We start from the raw sequence: 16,341 nt of genomic DNA, 5'->3' as shown, positions 1-16,341 counted from the left end.
TTAATGCTCCATGCATGCGTTTAAAAATTGATATGATGGAGAGAGAGTAAAAAAAATTTAGAGGTGATCTAAACAAGACCGTAGTATGGTATCCATAGAACAGCATCAGGTTATCAGCAGTGATGAGTTCATCTGGCACGCATGCCGAGCACATGCCGCGCAGTGAGGCCGTCCCGTCGTCCACAGGTGGCCATCGCCTGTGGTTTCCACTTTCCACAAGGCTGCGCCTGCGCCATCTGTCGACGCCACCGTGGACTGGACGACACGCCTTTCCCTGGATGGATGATGGAATTGGAAGATGGATGGCATTCACTCCTCCGACGCGGCGCGGCGCCACTTTGCAGCCGCAGCAGACCTCCTCCTCCTCCCACCTTCCGCCTGCCATTCTGGATGCACCCGCATTCATTCCGACGCGGTTTGCCGGACTGCGCTGCGGGCTGCGGCCGCTGGGCGACCAACCCACCAAGCGGCGGTTGGGACTTGGGAGTAGCCGCAGCCCGCGCCGCAGGCCGCTTGCGGCTTCCTTCCCCACTCGCAGGCCGTAGCAGCCTATGAAGCTTCGCGGCAGCTTCGTCCGCAGGCCACGAAGAAGACCTCGTCCTCTCTCCGTCCTCCGTCCACCGTCACACCCCTTCTTCAACTCCCTCCTCCTCACCAACTTGCAGCACAAGCCGAAGCAGAGGCAGAGGAGAGGAGAGGCACCGACCGACCCCGACCGAGCGAGCGACCGCCGCGCATGCGGTTCCCACCTCCGCCACCACCACCACCACCACTACCCGTCGTAGGGACCGTCAGGCCCACACCGAACAACTTCCGGGACCGCGACGACTCATCGTCGCCGTCCTTCCTCTGCCGCCACCGCCGCCGCATCCTCTGCCAGTGCCGCGGCGCGCGCCGCCGCCCTCGCGTCATCCATCCCCGGCCCCAGCCCCCGCGTGGGCATTGCCATCCCCTGCTTCGTCGGCTCGGTTCGTTGCGGCGCGCTCCGGCCTCCGGCTCTCCGCACCGCACGCCAACTAACCAACCACCCGACTCCTCCACCGCCGCCGCCCCTCCGACGGTGATGGGCGAGGCGGCGCCACCGGTGCCCACCGCCGCCGGCGACGCGGACGACCTATCCGCGTTCCCGGCGTGGGCGCGGTCGGTGTCGGACTGCGAGGCGCGGCTGCGGGTCTCCCTCTCCCGCGGCCTCTCCTCCGCCGAGGCCGCGGCGCGGCTACGCGTCCACGGGCCGAACGAGCTGGCCGAGCACCCGGGCCCGTCGCTGCTGCGGTTGCTGCTGGACCAGTTCGAGGACACGCTGGTGCGCATCCTGCTCGCGGCCGCCGCCGTCTCCTTCCTCCTCGCGCTCTCCTCCTCCTCCTCGGCGCCGCCCCGACGCTCGCCGCCTTCGTCGAGCCGCTCGTCATCTTCCTCATCCTCGTCGTCAACGCGGCCGTCGGGGTGTGGCAGGAGGCCAACGCGGAGCGGGCGCTGGACGCGCTGCGTGAGATCCAGTCCCACCACGCCGCGGTCCTTCGCGACGGCGGCTGGGTCCCCGCGCTGCCCGCGCGGGACCTCGTCCCCGGCGACGTCGTGCAGCTCCGCGTCGGGGACAAGGTGCCCGCCGACATGCGCGTCGCGAGGTTGCTCACCTCCACGCTCCGACTCGAGCAAGGGTCGCTGACCGGGGAGACGGCATCCGTCAACAAGACCTCCCGGGCCGTGGCGGTGGAGGACGCCGACATCCAGGCCAAGGAGTGCATGGTGTTCGCCGGCACCACCGTCGTCAACGGCGCCGCGCTCTGCATCGTCGCGCGCACCGGGATGGCCACGGAGATCGGCGCCATCCACGCGCAGATCCACCAGGCGTCGCAGGAGGACGACGACACGCCGCTCAAGAAGAAGCTCAACGAGTTCGGGGAGGCGCTCACCAAGATCATCGGACTCATCTGCGCGCTCGTCTGGCTCATCAACGTCAAGTACTTCCTCACCTTCGACCTCCAGGGGGGATGGGTGCCCAGGAACGTGAAATTCTCCTTCGAGAAGTGCACCTACTACTTTGAGATCGCCGTCGCCCTCGCCGTCGCCGCCATACCCGAGGGCCTGCCCGCCGTCATCACCACCTGCCTCGCGCTCGGGACCAGGAAGATGGCTGCCAAGAATGCGCTCGTCAGGAAGCTGCCTAGCGTCGAGACCCTCGGCTGCACCACCTGTCATCTGCTCCGACAAGACTGGGACGCTCACCACCAACAAGATGTCAGTGGCCGAAGCTCGTGGCCATTGGCTGATTCTTCGCTGGAGGTTAGGAGCTTCAAGGTGGACGGTACGTCGTACGATCCCTCAGGACGGGAAGATTCACGACTGGCCTGCTGGGAGCATTGATGCCAACCTCGAGACGATCGCCAAGGTCGCAGCTGTGTGCAACGATGCCAATGTGGCACATTCTTCGCATCAGTATGTTGCCACTGGAATGCCGACAGAGGCAGCTCTAAAGGTGAGGATTGCTAAAACTTATTCGCATTCTGCTATTGTTACGCGATCTCTGAATCCTTATTAGTTAGCCAGTTAGGAGTAACTCTGATTCACCAGTTACAGTTACAAATGTAGTTGATCATCATGCTGCAAACAGCCTACTAGGCACAGTATGGTGAGAACTGACAACTGAAAGTGGTGTTCGTTTTCACATGTGTTGGTCGAATGCTAAACAGGACAAGATTGCTGTCGGGAAATAAACAAGGCGTTGTTTTCGCTAACTTCCTTTTTTTTTATTACTTCTAGGTTCTGGTTGAGAAAATGGGCCTGCCTGGAGGAAAGAATGGTCTGTCCTTGGATCCGTCTGAGGACATTAGGTAACAAAATACACGTTCTTCGCACCTTATTTACATTCTATTTCCTTCCTTGTAAGTGATGCTTAATAAATACATACATGCAAGGAGTCTCACACAAGTGGATTGCAATGTTGTTTGCTGACAGGCTGCTGCAAATGGTGGAACAATGTTGCCAAAAGGATCGCTACCCTCGAGTTTGATCGCACAAGGAAATCAATGGGTGCCATTGTGAAAACCAGTTCAGGAAGCAATGCCCTGCTCGTGAAGGTATTGATTCCCCTATTTCCTGCATTTGTACCGATTACTGAACAATTTTTCAAGCTAAGTAATGATTTTCATTGGATCTCATGTTTGCTGGACTGGTATTCATTCAGAGTTCTTGTATTTATCGCAGGGAGCTGTTGAAACTTTACTTGAGCGAAGTAGCCACCTTCAACTGAAGGATGGTTCCGTGGTGCCATTAGATGAGAAAGCAAAGAAAAGTGTCCTGGCAAGCCTCCATGAGATGTCAACCAAAGCTCTGCGCTGCCTCGGTTTTGCATACAAGGAGGATCTAGCAGAATTTGCAACATATGATGGCGAAAACCATCCTGCTCATAAGCTCTTGCTGGATCCGGCCAATTATGCAGCTATTGAGACTGACCTAATATTTGCGGGTCTTGTGGGCCTAAGGGTAAGATAACGCTCCTACTTTGAGCTGCATTGAATAAATTGTTTCTGCACTCCACAATCCGGAATAGACAGGAATATATTGCTTAGGGACAGAGACACGCAGTGTGTCAAATGCTCTTGTCAGCACTTGGGTTTCTTACATACAAAATTAACATTTCTTTCTCATGGATGTTTTGATTTGCCAGGACCCTCCCAGGGAAGAGGTCTATGATGCTATTGAAGATTGCAGAGCTGCAGGCATCCGTGTTATGGTGATAACATGGGGACAACAAAGAAACTGCTGAGGCAATATGCCAGTGAAATTGGTGTGTTTTCACCTGATGAGGATATCACCTTCAAGAGCCTTACAGGGAAGGAGTTCATGGCGCTTGAGGACAAGAAGGCGCTGCTACGCGGGAAAGGTGGCCTTCTGTTCTCTAGGGCAGAACCTAGGCACAAACAAGAGATTGTGAGGTTGCTGAAAGAAGATGGGGAGGTTGTCGCCATGACTGGAGATGGAGTCAATGATGCCCCTGCTCTGAAACTGGCTGACATTGGTATAGCTATGGGCATTACTGGAACTGAGGTAAATACTTAGTTTTCCATCTTATTAGGTTCACCTCAAATCACTTCTTTCTAGCTTCCTGGACTAGAGCTACCAGCTTTTGAATTGCCGTATTATTTCTGCTCGACGAAGCTGTAAACTTAATTATAGACAATCCAATTCCAACGGCTGCTTTTATTGAAAGGGGTGTGGTGTTGGCCACCAGAGAATGACTGCTTCTTTGTTTGCTGCTTTTCATATAGCCAACAGACAAGGGTTAACAGCATCAACTTTATTCTATAGGACATGGATTTATAATACTCCGTATGTTGTTGTGCCCACAAGGAAGATTCATATGTAAAACTATGATTTTGTCATGGTATAATTTGAAGTGTTTTTCTAAAACAAATCTCTAATGTTTCAGGTTGCCAAAGAGGCCTCTGACATGGTGTTGGCTGATGACAATTTCAGCACTATAGTTTCTGCAGTTGGTGAAGGAAGATCTATTTACAACAACATGAAAGCTTTCATAAGGTTTGTCCTCTGTGAGCATGTTTTGATTATTGTTCACACTTTCTAGTAGTTCTCATCAGCCAACAGTGCCAGCATACTTTTTTTTTCCTTGTGAGCGTTCTTGACTGTCTTCCTTGGCTGCCGCAGATACATGATTTCCTCAAACATTGGTGAAGTTGCTTCTATTTTCCTAACTTCTGCCTTGGGCATTCCTGAGGGGTTGATACCTGTTCAACTTCTGTGGGTCAATCTTGTCACCGATGGTCCCCCTGCAACTGCTTTAGGTTTCAATCCTCCTGACAAGGACATCATGAAGAAGCCACCTAGGAGGAGCGATGATTCACTGATCACTCCCTGGATTTTGTTCCGCTACCTGGTAAATGATCTCCCTTGTCTTGTACTATTCATCCCTTGAATCTGTTGGCTCATTTTTGGAATCTTATATTTGGAGACAATCCCTCATGACTTTTACCTTGTCTGCAGATAATTGGCCTTTATGTTGGGATTGCAACTGTTGGCATCTTTGTCATATGGTACACACATGGGTCTTTCATGGGCATTGACCTTACTGGAGATGGTCACACTCTTGTCAGTTACTCACAGCTTTCAAACTGGGGCCAGTGCTCTTCCTGGGACAACTTCACCGGCTTCACCTTTCACTGCTGGAACTAAAACTTTCACATTCGACGACCCATGCGACTACTTCCACACAGGAAAAGTGAAGGCAACAACGCTGTCCCTCTCTGTCCTAGTGGCAATCGAGATGTTCAACTCGCTCAACGCTCTCTCTGAAGACAGCAGCCTGCTCACTATGCCGCCCTGGGTCAACCCGTGGCTGCTCGTCGCGATGTCGGTGTCGTTCGGTCTCCACTTCCTGATCCTCTACGTGCCGTTCCTTGCTACAGTGTTTGGCATCGTTCCACTGAGCCTGAACGAGTGGCTGCTGGTTCTGCTAGTCGCTCTACCGGTTGTGCTCATCGACGAGGCTCTCAAGTTCGTGGCCAGGTATACAAGCTCTCCAGGCCCCAAGAGGCGGTCGAGGAAGCAGAAGGGCGAGTAAAGCGCTAACATTGACTCAGTGCTCAGTTACTAAACCATTCCATTAATCATATAAAGATGAACCTCAGAGAAAAATGTTCTCAAGCTCCAAACTATTCAATCAATACAGGAAAAAAATGCAGATAAATGACTTTTTTCACTGTTTCTCTCTCTTTCTCCACCTAACGCTAAAACAGCTACAAAAGTAGCTTCTTTGTTCTTAAAAACAAGTGGTTAGCTGGCAACATATATTATCCTGTGAATACTTTAGCATTGAGTCAACTTGAATTATGTAGCATTGAGTCAACTTCAGATGATACTTTTCAGTTTTTTTTTGGCTGCAAGGCATGTGAAGCAGGGATACAATACAACAATTATGCAAGGGATTGTACACTTATTATGCTCTAGATTGTCTTGGAACTGCGTGTGAATGGACTGGGGTAACATTCGTAGATACCAAATGCTGAAGAACAGCACATAAAAAAAATGTCAGGCTGAGGTGCTCGCCTAGCTGACTGCAGTACAAGTTGCACACGTCCAGCGCTTTACCAGGAGCGGACTGAAACAGGCTATCTTCTGACTTCTGAACATGTAAGCCACGCAGACGGGCAATGGATAAAACTGTAACAACAAATTGTACCCGTAGTTCTTCAGTAATATAACTATAATGATCACAAAGGAAAAGACAATCACAAATCACACATGACTGTCAGTAAACTTCAGCGAGAGGTAACTTTGAAGGCTTTTTCGCTACCCTAGAGGCTAGAGGGATTCATCATGCATCTTTACTTTCCCTCAACTTTGATCAGCTAAGAAAATGCTTGGCTCGTCCACCGATGATCTCGGCATTGGTCTCACTCAAGGATGCTGTCAATTTTTTTTGAGTGGATTTCTTTGATTATTTTTAATGCTGTCTACTGAGATGATTATGCTTGTTATTGAACTTGCATATATTGTATGAGTACTACTGCTTTATATAATGTTTACATCATGTTTGTGGATTAAAATAAACCAAAAAGTACCCCTAATTCTAACACATTCTATTCAAATAAATACTTTCCTTAATATGGGTTTTCTAACTATATTTTTGTATAGAAAACACAGGTTAAACTAAAGTCTATCTCCGATCCAAGCACCTAGTCAAAACTCAAAACAAAATATATTGAGCGGAGAAAAAGATCCTTCTCTTCAATGAATATACATTTTGTTTTTTGAGGAAATGAATATTAGCTGCCAGTTTGAGTACAATTCCTTCATGCCCTGTTTATAGCTGTCGATCTGATTAGTTACGGTTGTGATGGTACTCAGCATATTCATATATGTGGCCATTAACTGATGGCCTGATGGGGAGCTAGGTGCGGTAAATGCATCAAGTAGCGCCGGTTAAACAAACAAATTGGTTTTGACAAAAAAAAATATCATGGGAAACTAAACAAACTCTTTCGGGAATTGTCGTTGAAACCGAAATGAAATACATGCCGGTGCTCACATCTATTCGTTTGCTCTAGTTATTGCCACCAGTGCATGAGCGACTACCCGTACACATATTGGTTGTTTCTTGCACTAGCTAATGTAAGGTGTTTCCTTTTTGCTGTTATGTCTTTTGATTTTTCTATTTTCTAATATGGAAAATGGTATATCTATTTTTTTTGTATGTAAGGTGTTTCCTTTTTGCTGTTATGTCTTTTGATTTTTCTATTTTCTAATATGGAAAATGGTATATCTATATTTTTTTTGTATAAATCCAAATATTATATCGATTGTTCTACATGAAGATGTATTTTAACAAATAAGTGAATGAACAACAAAGTAATAAATATTGTGCAGCTCTACAATTTTCATATAAATTTTTCGGACTAATTATTGTTAGATAATCTACTGCTACATTGTGTGAACACAGCAAGGAAGGCGGCTGCCGAAAAGACCCCCTGCTGTGATACTATAGCTGTTGCAGGTGCAGGCGCCGCACGCCTCACCTGCAGCACTGTAGGCACATGCAGTGGTCGGCGCAGAGTCAGCCCTTGTATGTTATCTAGTTACTGTTACAGTATGTGCGTTGTACTAGGACTAGATGGATAGAGTTGTATAAATAGACTACCACGACAACTCAGTAAAGAGAGCTCAGATTTGCCATCTCACAGACAGGGCTTGGGCCAACGCTGGTGTCTTGTATTGTGTGTGCATGCTCTGTTATCCCTTCTTCTTCTAGCTCCAGCCACAGTGTGTGGGGACGGACAACGCTTGTTCGTGGTCGGCACGGTTAGTTGGTGCTCGGCAACACTAGCGGGTACTCGGTAAGGCTGGTGAGCACTCACCTGAGCCGGTGATCCTGTGGGCCAACCAGTGGTATCGGAGCTGTACAAGCGTCGTCGCCAGACTAACCGCTGGCGATGACGGGCAGTTCGGAGATGGACGACATCAGTGGCATGCTGTGGCTGTCCAACCATGACCGGAGGTCGTTGTTCGCACGGTGCGGGAGGTCAGCGGCACCAGTTGGCCGACGTTGACTCGCACCAACTATGGAGAGTGGTCGGTGACCATGAAGGTCAAGCTCAGAGCCTGATGGCTCTGGAATGCTGTTGACAAGGGCACCGACAATGAAGAAGATAACATACCAGCGCTGGAGGCTATCCTTGCTGCTATACCGGCGGAGTACAGGGAGCCGTAGGGGACGAAGAGCTCTGCTAAGGAGGCGTGGGAGGCTATTGCGGCGATGTGCATCGGTTCCGACCACGCAAAGAAGGTGACGACCCAGCTTCTGAAGCAGGAGTACGCCAACCTCAAGTTCAAGGATGGTGAAACGGTGGAGGACTTCTCCCTCCACCTGCAGATGCTTATCAGCAAGCTGAAGAGCCACGGCGTCACCATCGACAAAGAGGAGGCGGTCTCTAAGTACCTCCACTCCGTGCTGGCAAAGTACATCCAGATCGCTCTCTCCATAGAGACGATGCTGGACTTGTCCACCCTCACCATTGAGGATGTGATAGGCCGTCTGCAGGCGGTGGATGAGCGCCTAGAGCAGGCAACAGCAACGAAGGACAGCGGGAAACTCCTGCTGACAGAAGAGGAGTGGGCTGCTCGGAGGAACTCTGGGAAGGTAGCCTCCTCCAGCCGCGGTGGCAATGGCAATGGCTGCTCGGAGAAGAAGCAGGTCGACTCCAACGCCTGCCGACGTTGCGAGAAGATGGGCCATTGGACACGGGAGTGCCCAAACCGCAAGCAGGAGAAGAAGGCTGAAGCTCATCTAGCGCAAGCTGATGATGAGGATGAGGCCACTATCTTGATGGCAACGTTCTGTGCACTGCACGACGTCGAGGCTGAGGAGAAGGAAGAGGCGACGATGGTGGAAGGACCTGGGAAGGCCCTGAAGACCATCAACCTCGATGAACCATGCGCCCAAGTTCACCTTGGACGTGTGGACGCCGATCAGGAGCAGCGGTGGTATCTGGACTTCGGTGCCAGCAACCACATGACGGGCTCCAAGGCATCCTTCTCTGAGCTCGACGGCGATGTACACGTACGGCGAAGTTTGGTGATGGCTCAAGGGTGGCTATCCAAGGGCACGACACTATTATCTTCAGATGCCAGAACGGAGAGCACCGTGCGCTAACGGATGTATATTACATCCCACAACTGCGTTCTAGCATCATCAACATTGGTTAGATGGATGAGCGCGGTAGCGAGGTACTGATCAAGGACGGCATCCTTAGGATCAGGGACCGAGAGCGGTGACTTCTTGCCAAGGTGAAGAGGTCCTTGAACCTGTTGTACCTGCTCGACCTGAAGGTAGAGCAGCCGGTGTGCCTGGCGGCAAGGCACTCCGAGGAACCGTGGATGTGGCATGCCCGGTTCGGACATCTCAGCTTCGACGCACTTGGTCGGCTAGAGAAGATGGTCTGAGGACTACCCCACATCAAGCACAGAGGCGAGCTGTGTGACAGCTGCCTAGCCAGGAAGCAGAGGAGGCTACCTTTCCTAAAGGCGTCCAAGTATCACGTGAAGGAAGCTCTCGAGCTCATTCACGGCGACCTCTGTGGGCCGATCACGCCTGCTACAAATGGTGGTCGATGCTACTTCCTCCTGCTCATGGATGACTGCAGTCGCTACATGTGGCTGCAACTCCTGATGAAGCGGCGGCGGCGATCAAGAAGTTCAAGACGCACGTGGAGGCCGAGAGTGGTAAGAAGTTCCACGTGCTGAGGACTGATCGCGGCGATGAATTCACTTTGGTGGAGTTCGCTACGTACTGCGTAGATCAGGGTGTGGGGCAACACCACACCGCGCCGTACTCGCCACAACAGAATGGCGTGGTGAAGAGGCGGAACCAGACGGTGGTCGGCATGGCCCGATCAATGATGAAGGCTAATGGCATGCCGGCAAGGTTCTGGGGGAGGCAGTGACCACGGTGGTGTTCATCTTCAACCGCGCTCCGACCAAAGCCCTGATGGGCAAGATGCCATTCGAAGCTTGGTATGGGCGCAAACTGAGCGTGTCCTTCCTCCGGACATTCGGTTGCATCGGCCACGTCAGGAAGACGAAGCCAAACCACACCAAGCTGGAGGACAGGAGCACACCCATGGTGTTCCTGGGCTACATGGAGGGTACCAAGGCATACCGGTTCTACGACCCACACGGAGACAAGGTGCTTGTCTCGCGTGATGTCGTGTTCGACGAGGAGGTGGCATGAGACTGGAGCAGTCCGAGCACGGGGGAAGCTGGTGGCTTCACCAACACCTTCGTCATCGAGCACTTGGTCATCCATGGTGGTGGAGACACTGGGGAAGAGGTGCCAAGCACTCTGGGAGGAGTGCTGAGTACTCCGACGGTGGAGCCCAACACTCCTAGGGCAGTGCCGAGCACTTCAGGAGGGATGCCGAGCACTCCAGGAGGAGTGTCGAGCACTCCTAGAAGGATGCCGAGCACACTAGGAGTGGTGCCGAGAGGTTCTGTAGTGGTGGCGACCACTCTAGGATGGGTGCCGGGCACTCCCGTGGCAGAGCCAAGACGTCTTGCAGTGGTGCCGACCACTCCAAGAATGAGGTTGGGCACTCCTACAGTGTGGCCGAACATTGCAGGAGTTATGACAAGAAGTCTAGAAGTAGTGTCGAGCACTGAACCTGGGGTGCCGAGCACTTCAGGTACTGTATCGAGCAATCCGGCAGAACATAGAACTCCATCGACGCCGATAGAGTTCGCCTCACCTTCAAGTGGCATCACTAAGTTCGTGGATGCCTTCTAGGAAGATGAGGAGGTGCGGTTCCGCAGGCTGGACGACATCGTCGGTGGCAACGGGACCCTCAGGACTGGCTGGTCGGCTGCTCAATGACGTAGAGCTGCTGCTAGTCAAGTGCAGAGGAACCACCCACGTTCACGCTGTCTAAGCGGGACGAAAACTAGCGACGGGCGATGCTAGAGGAGATGAAGGCGATCGAGGAAAACTGAGACTTGGCAGCTCATCGATCCACCTCTAGGATGTCGTCCGATCAGCCTAAAGTGGGTGTACAAAGTCAAGCGGGATAAGCTCAGCGCCATTGTCAAGCACAAGGCAGTGCCTCATCGCCCGAAGGCTTTGTTCAGCGTGAGGGCATAGACTTCGAGGAGGTCTTTGCGCCAGTTGCGCAGCATGGAGTCGGTCCATTTGTTACTTGCCTTGGCAGTAGCAAAGGAACTGGCTTGTCCATCACTTGGACGTTAAATCGGCCTTCCTCAATGGCAAACTAGCAAAAATGGTCTTCGCTAGGCAACCTCTAGGTTTTGCCGTGAAGGGAGAAGAGCACAGGGTGCTCCGACTACGTAAGGCGCTCTACAGGCTACGGCAGGCCCCAGAACCATGGAACACCAAGCTTGATGCCATGCTGGGCAAGCTTGGGTTTCAGAGGTGCGCAACTGAGCACACACTCTACACACGGCGATGGGGGAAGTAGGAGCTTGTCGTCGACATGTATGTGGATGACTTGATTGTCACTGGCGCGCGCACGAAGGACATCAACTGCTTCAAATGCGAGATGGCAGCTCATTTTCGAATGAGCGATCTCGGCGCACTCTCCTACTACCTCGACATCGAGGTGAGATAGGGGAAGGAGGAACTCACTCTCGGTCAGAGCGCGTATGCCTCCAAGCTGTTGGAAAGGAGCGGCATGACTGAGTGCAAGCCATGCGTGACTCTGATGGAGGAGCGGCTGAAGCTGACGAAGGCCAGCACCACGGCGAAGGTGGATGCGACACTCTACCAGAGCATCGTTGGTGGTCTACACTACCTAGTCCACATATGGCCGGACATTGCGTTTGCCGTGGGCTACGTTAGTTGCTTCATGGAGGATCCTAGAGAGGATCACTGGGCTACGGTGAAGCGGCTACTACGCTACATCAAGGAGATAGTGGATCATGGGATCATCTTCCCAAGGACCGGTGGGAGTAGGCTGTAGCTCACTGTGTTCAACGATGCAGATATAGAGGAGGACATCGACGGGCGACAGAGCAGCTCTAGCGTGCTCGTCTTCCTCGGGTCGGCCCTAATTTCACAGCTGTCACAGAAAAAGAAGGTAGTGGCACTATCTACGTGCGAGGCAGAGTACATAGCGGCAGCCACAGCGGCGTGCCAAGTTGTGTGGCTACGCCGGCTGCTGGGCGAGCTGACTGGCGTGGAAGCTCACCCACCAGCTAGGCGTACCTGGCCTGCTGCTGCTCCTTAGTCTTAGGCTCACTGGCTACCTCATCTGACAATGGAGACCTAGGAGGATCAAGCTCAAGTCTAGCAGCAATCTGCTTCAGAGTCTGAGTGTCCTTTCTCCTAGCATCCCTCTCTCTGCTGCCTGGTCTGGATGTCTCTACACATCCCAAATATAGCACTGAACATCTTATTAGTAGGAGAAGGAGGACTGTGGTGACGTGAAGAAGAACGTGAAGGAGCACGTGGTGGAGGTGAAGCTCCTGCTGCTGCTACACCACTCTCAGGTGCATCTGTCTCTGCTGCTCCCCCTAGGACCAGGTGGGGTTACTCCAACCTCTGTCAAGTCGTCTACTATCTTTAGGACTTTATGCTTCTTGTCATACTCAAATGTGTCTTGTGACCTTCTCAATCATATACATGATGTAGGGTGCAAATCCACAGCCCTTGAGCGGCCTCTCACCCACACTCCTGATCTCTAACCAAATAAAATCAAAAACACTGAATGGTTGTGCACCTGGTGACATCTTGTGGAGCAAGTTTCTAGAATAATCAGCAATGTTTCCTTTGTCTTCCTCCCTTGCAATCAATGGTCTGCCTGAACATCCTGTCTAGGTACCTGTAGGTAGGTTGAAGACCAACTACCTTTCCAACTGCTCCTCTCTCACCTCCTGGTGGGTATATGTAGGCAAGCTGCTCAGGAGGTAACACATGCTCTGTGTGGATTCTGTCTCTCTGAAGATCCTCCTCTGAGAAGCCAAGAAAAGCTGCAAAGGCGTCATAGTCTACACTGTACCACTGGCCCTCAAGCATCCAATGCATACGCCTCGGCTCCTCTTCCACAAACAAAGTGGCATAGCACTGTGCAATGACTTTAGAGTTCCAATCATGCACAAATTCCATGAGTGTGTATACACCTATGCGGTGAAAAGTGGCAATAGCATAGTCAATGGAGGACTTCTGTAGCTCTCTGACATATTTCCAATCTATCCATTGAGACTTGGCTACCATAGGATTCCTAGCAAGTATCACACTAGTGTAATAATCTAGATGGAACATAGTGTGAAAGCAATGATCATACTGAATCCTAGGCAAACCTTTGGGATCAATCCTCCTCTGATCTCTTGCTCTCTTAGTCATACCCTTTTCTTTGTAGTTGACTGACAACATAATTGGGTAAAACTAGAGCATGTACTTCAAGAAGGCCATAGTGCATGCCCTGACCTAGGTGGTGCACTGGAGGTGCCTGCTGCTCCTCCTCTATCTCCTCAGAGCTGTCACCACCATCTGATTCTCTGTCAGTGCTCTTTCTCTTCCTATGCTCAACTCTGTAATCCTTAGTTTCATAATCAGAAGAGGGGCTGCTATCACCATCACCACTCTCTCTGTACTGTGGAGCGCCCCTAGTGGCTCTAGAGGGTCTCCTGCTGCTGCTGACTAAATCTGGGATGCAAGTCCTGCCTTGCCTTCTTGTATTTCTCTAATGCTGGATCATGCCTATTCTTGGATCTGGGCTCCTGTCTTCCACTCATGGCTACTGCCCTGTATCCAAAATGATTTGCAAAGAATCTTAGATACATGCCCAAACAATATTTCTTATATCATCGTCTATATATATACAATTATTTATCCAAAATCTTGCAATCACCTATCCCATCCAAGGTCAAGGTTTGCAAAATTAATTTAGACAAACAATCATACATATAGAGACAATAATCAATGAGTATTGAGTCAAGACTACAACAGAAGGTGCACTGTTGGCTCCCAGACACGTCTGGTATGCGCGTGCACAGCAGCCCAAGCAGGGGCCTTGACATCGATCTCAATCAATCCATTCCAAAAATTGTGGACAGCTTCCTCAGCAACAATACTTTGCTTCTACCAAAAGGATTTGAAAATGATTCACTATCCAATAGATCAAACAGGTTCCGGGATTTGAAATACCTAGGGTGGAGATCATCGAAATTGATCTCAAATCCACGGAGCTATCCTCAGAATCTTGATGTGGGAAACCTTCAATCCTTATCCCATCCTTGTCTTCTCCTTCTTCTTTCTTTCTTTGACTGGTAATGGCGAGGAGTGCGGGTGAGGGAGAGGGTGAGCGGTGGTAGTGACGGTTGAGACAGAATGAGTGGAGTGGGCCCTAGACTTGGGCCGAAAGGGTATTTGACCTAGCTCTCCCACGGATACCGGACACGTCCAGTATTTGCGGGACCAGTCCAACTTGTTCCAAATTTCATTCACTTGATTCCAATCCCCTTCTCTATCATTTTTTGATCCAAAACATATCTGTCCTTGATCCAAATAAGGTGTAACTATTTTTCTTATCCAAATGCCAAGAGTAGCACTTCTCTTTTCCAAATATTTGGCATAAACATGATTTTGCTTACTTGAGAGAGATATAGTGAGTCATAGTAGAATGTGGACTCAAGAAAGCCATGTCATGTGTGATTAGCGAATCAAACAATCAAGGAGAGTTATAATCATTACATGACAAGATTAGGTCACAAAGACCAAGATTCAAATAGTTTTTTAAATTCACACCACCTACACATGCTAGTTATGGGTTTTGAAAAATATCCCTCCTATGTCACACAAATGTCACAGAACAACGTTAGCTTCTGTCTTCTCTCTTTCACTCAAACCTCACATAGGTTGGCTTGAGCACTTATGAATAATCATCTAGAAACATGATGCATCCCTCTTAGTAGTACGGCATTCCTATTAACTCAAATTCAAATGTATAACGACTTTAAACCTTTTGAGTTGATCTCTTTCAACCGAAGCCATGTCTTTCAATCTTCATCAAGTGAGGGTGCCAACATGTCGATATTGATCTTTTTACTTGAGCATAGCCATCTTGAGCACGTGACTTGATTCCATTCATCAAATATGAATAATCCCAAATGTATCAAGTCACTTCCATTAAATACTTCAACAGTGATTTGATCCTCTACGTCAATATGACCATCATAGCTTGATTAGTACCTCAATTAAATGCAATTACTTCCTTCTTCACCCTAGCTAGGTTCTTCGGCTGTCAAGCCGTCGCTTGCCCTTCACTCTTACTTAGTACCTCGAAATCTTTCTTTGCTATCTTCACCCTCTCAAGCCATCAAGTCACATCTTGTGTTGAATCATTCATTCATTTATATTGTTATCTTTTTCATTTCAATTTAGCAAGCTTCAAATATGAGACTATTTCATATGCAATCCCTCATGTCTCATTAATTAATTTTTATCGTGCTTGCTTTCACATAGTACAGGGAAATCCCACAATAAATAAGCATTTGCATGAATTCCATTTGCATTATTGTCTTATACTTGAACTAGATTATTTATACAACAACACATCATTTTGGCTTCATTAAGCATCTGTGAGATAACTTATTACCTATCTACACTTAACAAACGGGTTAGACCTTTAATCACGTTGTCATTCAATCATCCAAAACCCACTAAAGGGCTAGATGCACTTTCACTTTTCCTCCTCTGTAACGCACGTTTTCCCTTTGTCTATAAAAAGGGAAGCAGGACGCCTCATGGAGGGGAGGCAAAAAAAACATGAGATCAGAACACAAGAGCACGACACGAGCACACGACTGAGCGGCAATCGAGCTCTCAGCCCCCGTTCACTCCTTCCACTAGAGGCTTGGGATCCTTTCCCTCTCTCACCTGTTTGTAACCCCTACTGCAAACCAAGTGCCGGTAACACGAGCAGCGACGAACTAGACGTAGGCACGTTCCGCCCGAACCAGTATAAACTCTTGTGTCCTCTGAGCACACCATTCGAGCCTCACGCGCAAATACAAATTTACTCGTCGGTGGTCCGAAAGCACCGACACTACTCGATCCATTAAAGAATGCAGTTCTGAAATAGTGTTAAAAACAAAATAATTTCAAATTCAACCAATATAAAAGTTCATTTTTTTCATATCAAATAAGTATTAAAATATTTGTAATGAAATATATTTTTATTACATGTCTATTTGGAGTGATACATATTGTTAATGTTTTCTATAAATTTACTTGAATTTAAGATAGTTTGACTAATTTTTTTGGATGGAGGTAGTACATACTCACTTTGGGAGTCAAACGATCTGCAGTTTGACTAAAGT

At 49.6% G+C, this 16,341-nt stretch overlaps 1 pseudogene; it reads left to right on the top strand.

The window, feature by feature from the left end:
• Positions 1-338: 338 nt before the first annotated feature.
• On the top strand, positions 339-5,949 carry LOC136512699 (calcium-transporting ATPase 4, endoplasmic reticulum-type-like; annotated as a pseudogene).
• Positions 5,950-16,341: the final 10,392 nt, after the last annotated feature.

The sequence above is a fragment of the Miscanthus floridulus genome, chromosome 16, assembly GCF_019320115.1.
Source record: "Miscanthus floridulus cultivar M001 chromosome 16, ASM1932011v1, whole genome shotgun sequence".
In the NCBI taxonomy this organism is placed as follows: Eukaryota; Viridiplantae; Streptophyta; class Magnoliopsida; order Poales; family Poaceae; genus Miscanthus; species Miscanthus floridulus.
Note: the sequence above shows the minus strand (reverse complement) of the source record. Positions and strands in the feature narration are given on the sequence as shown.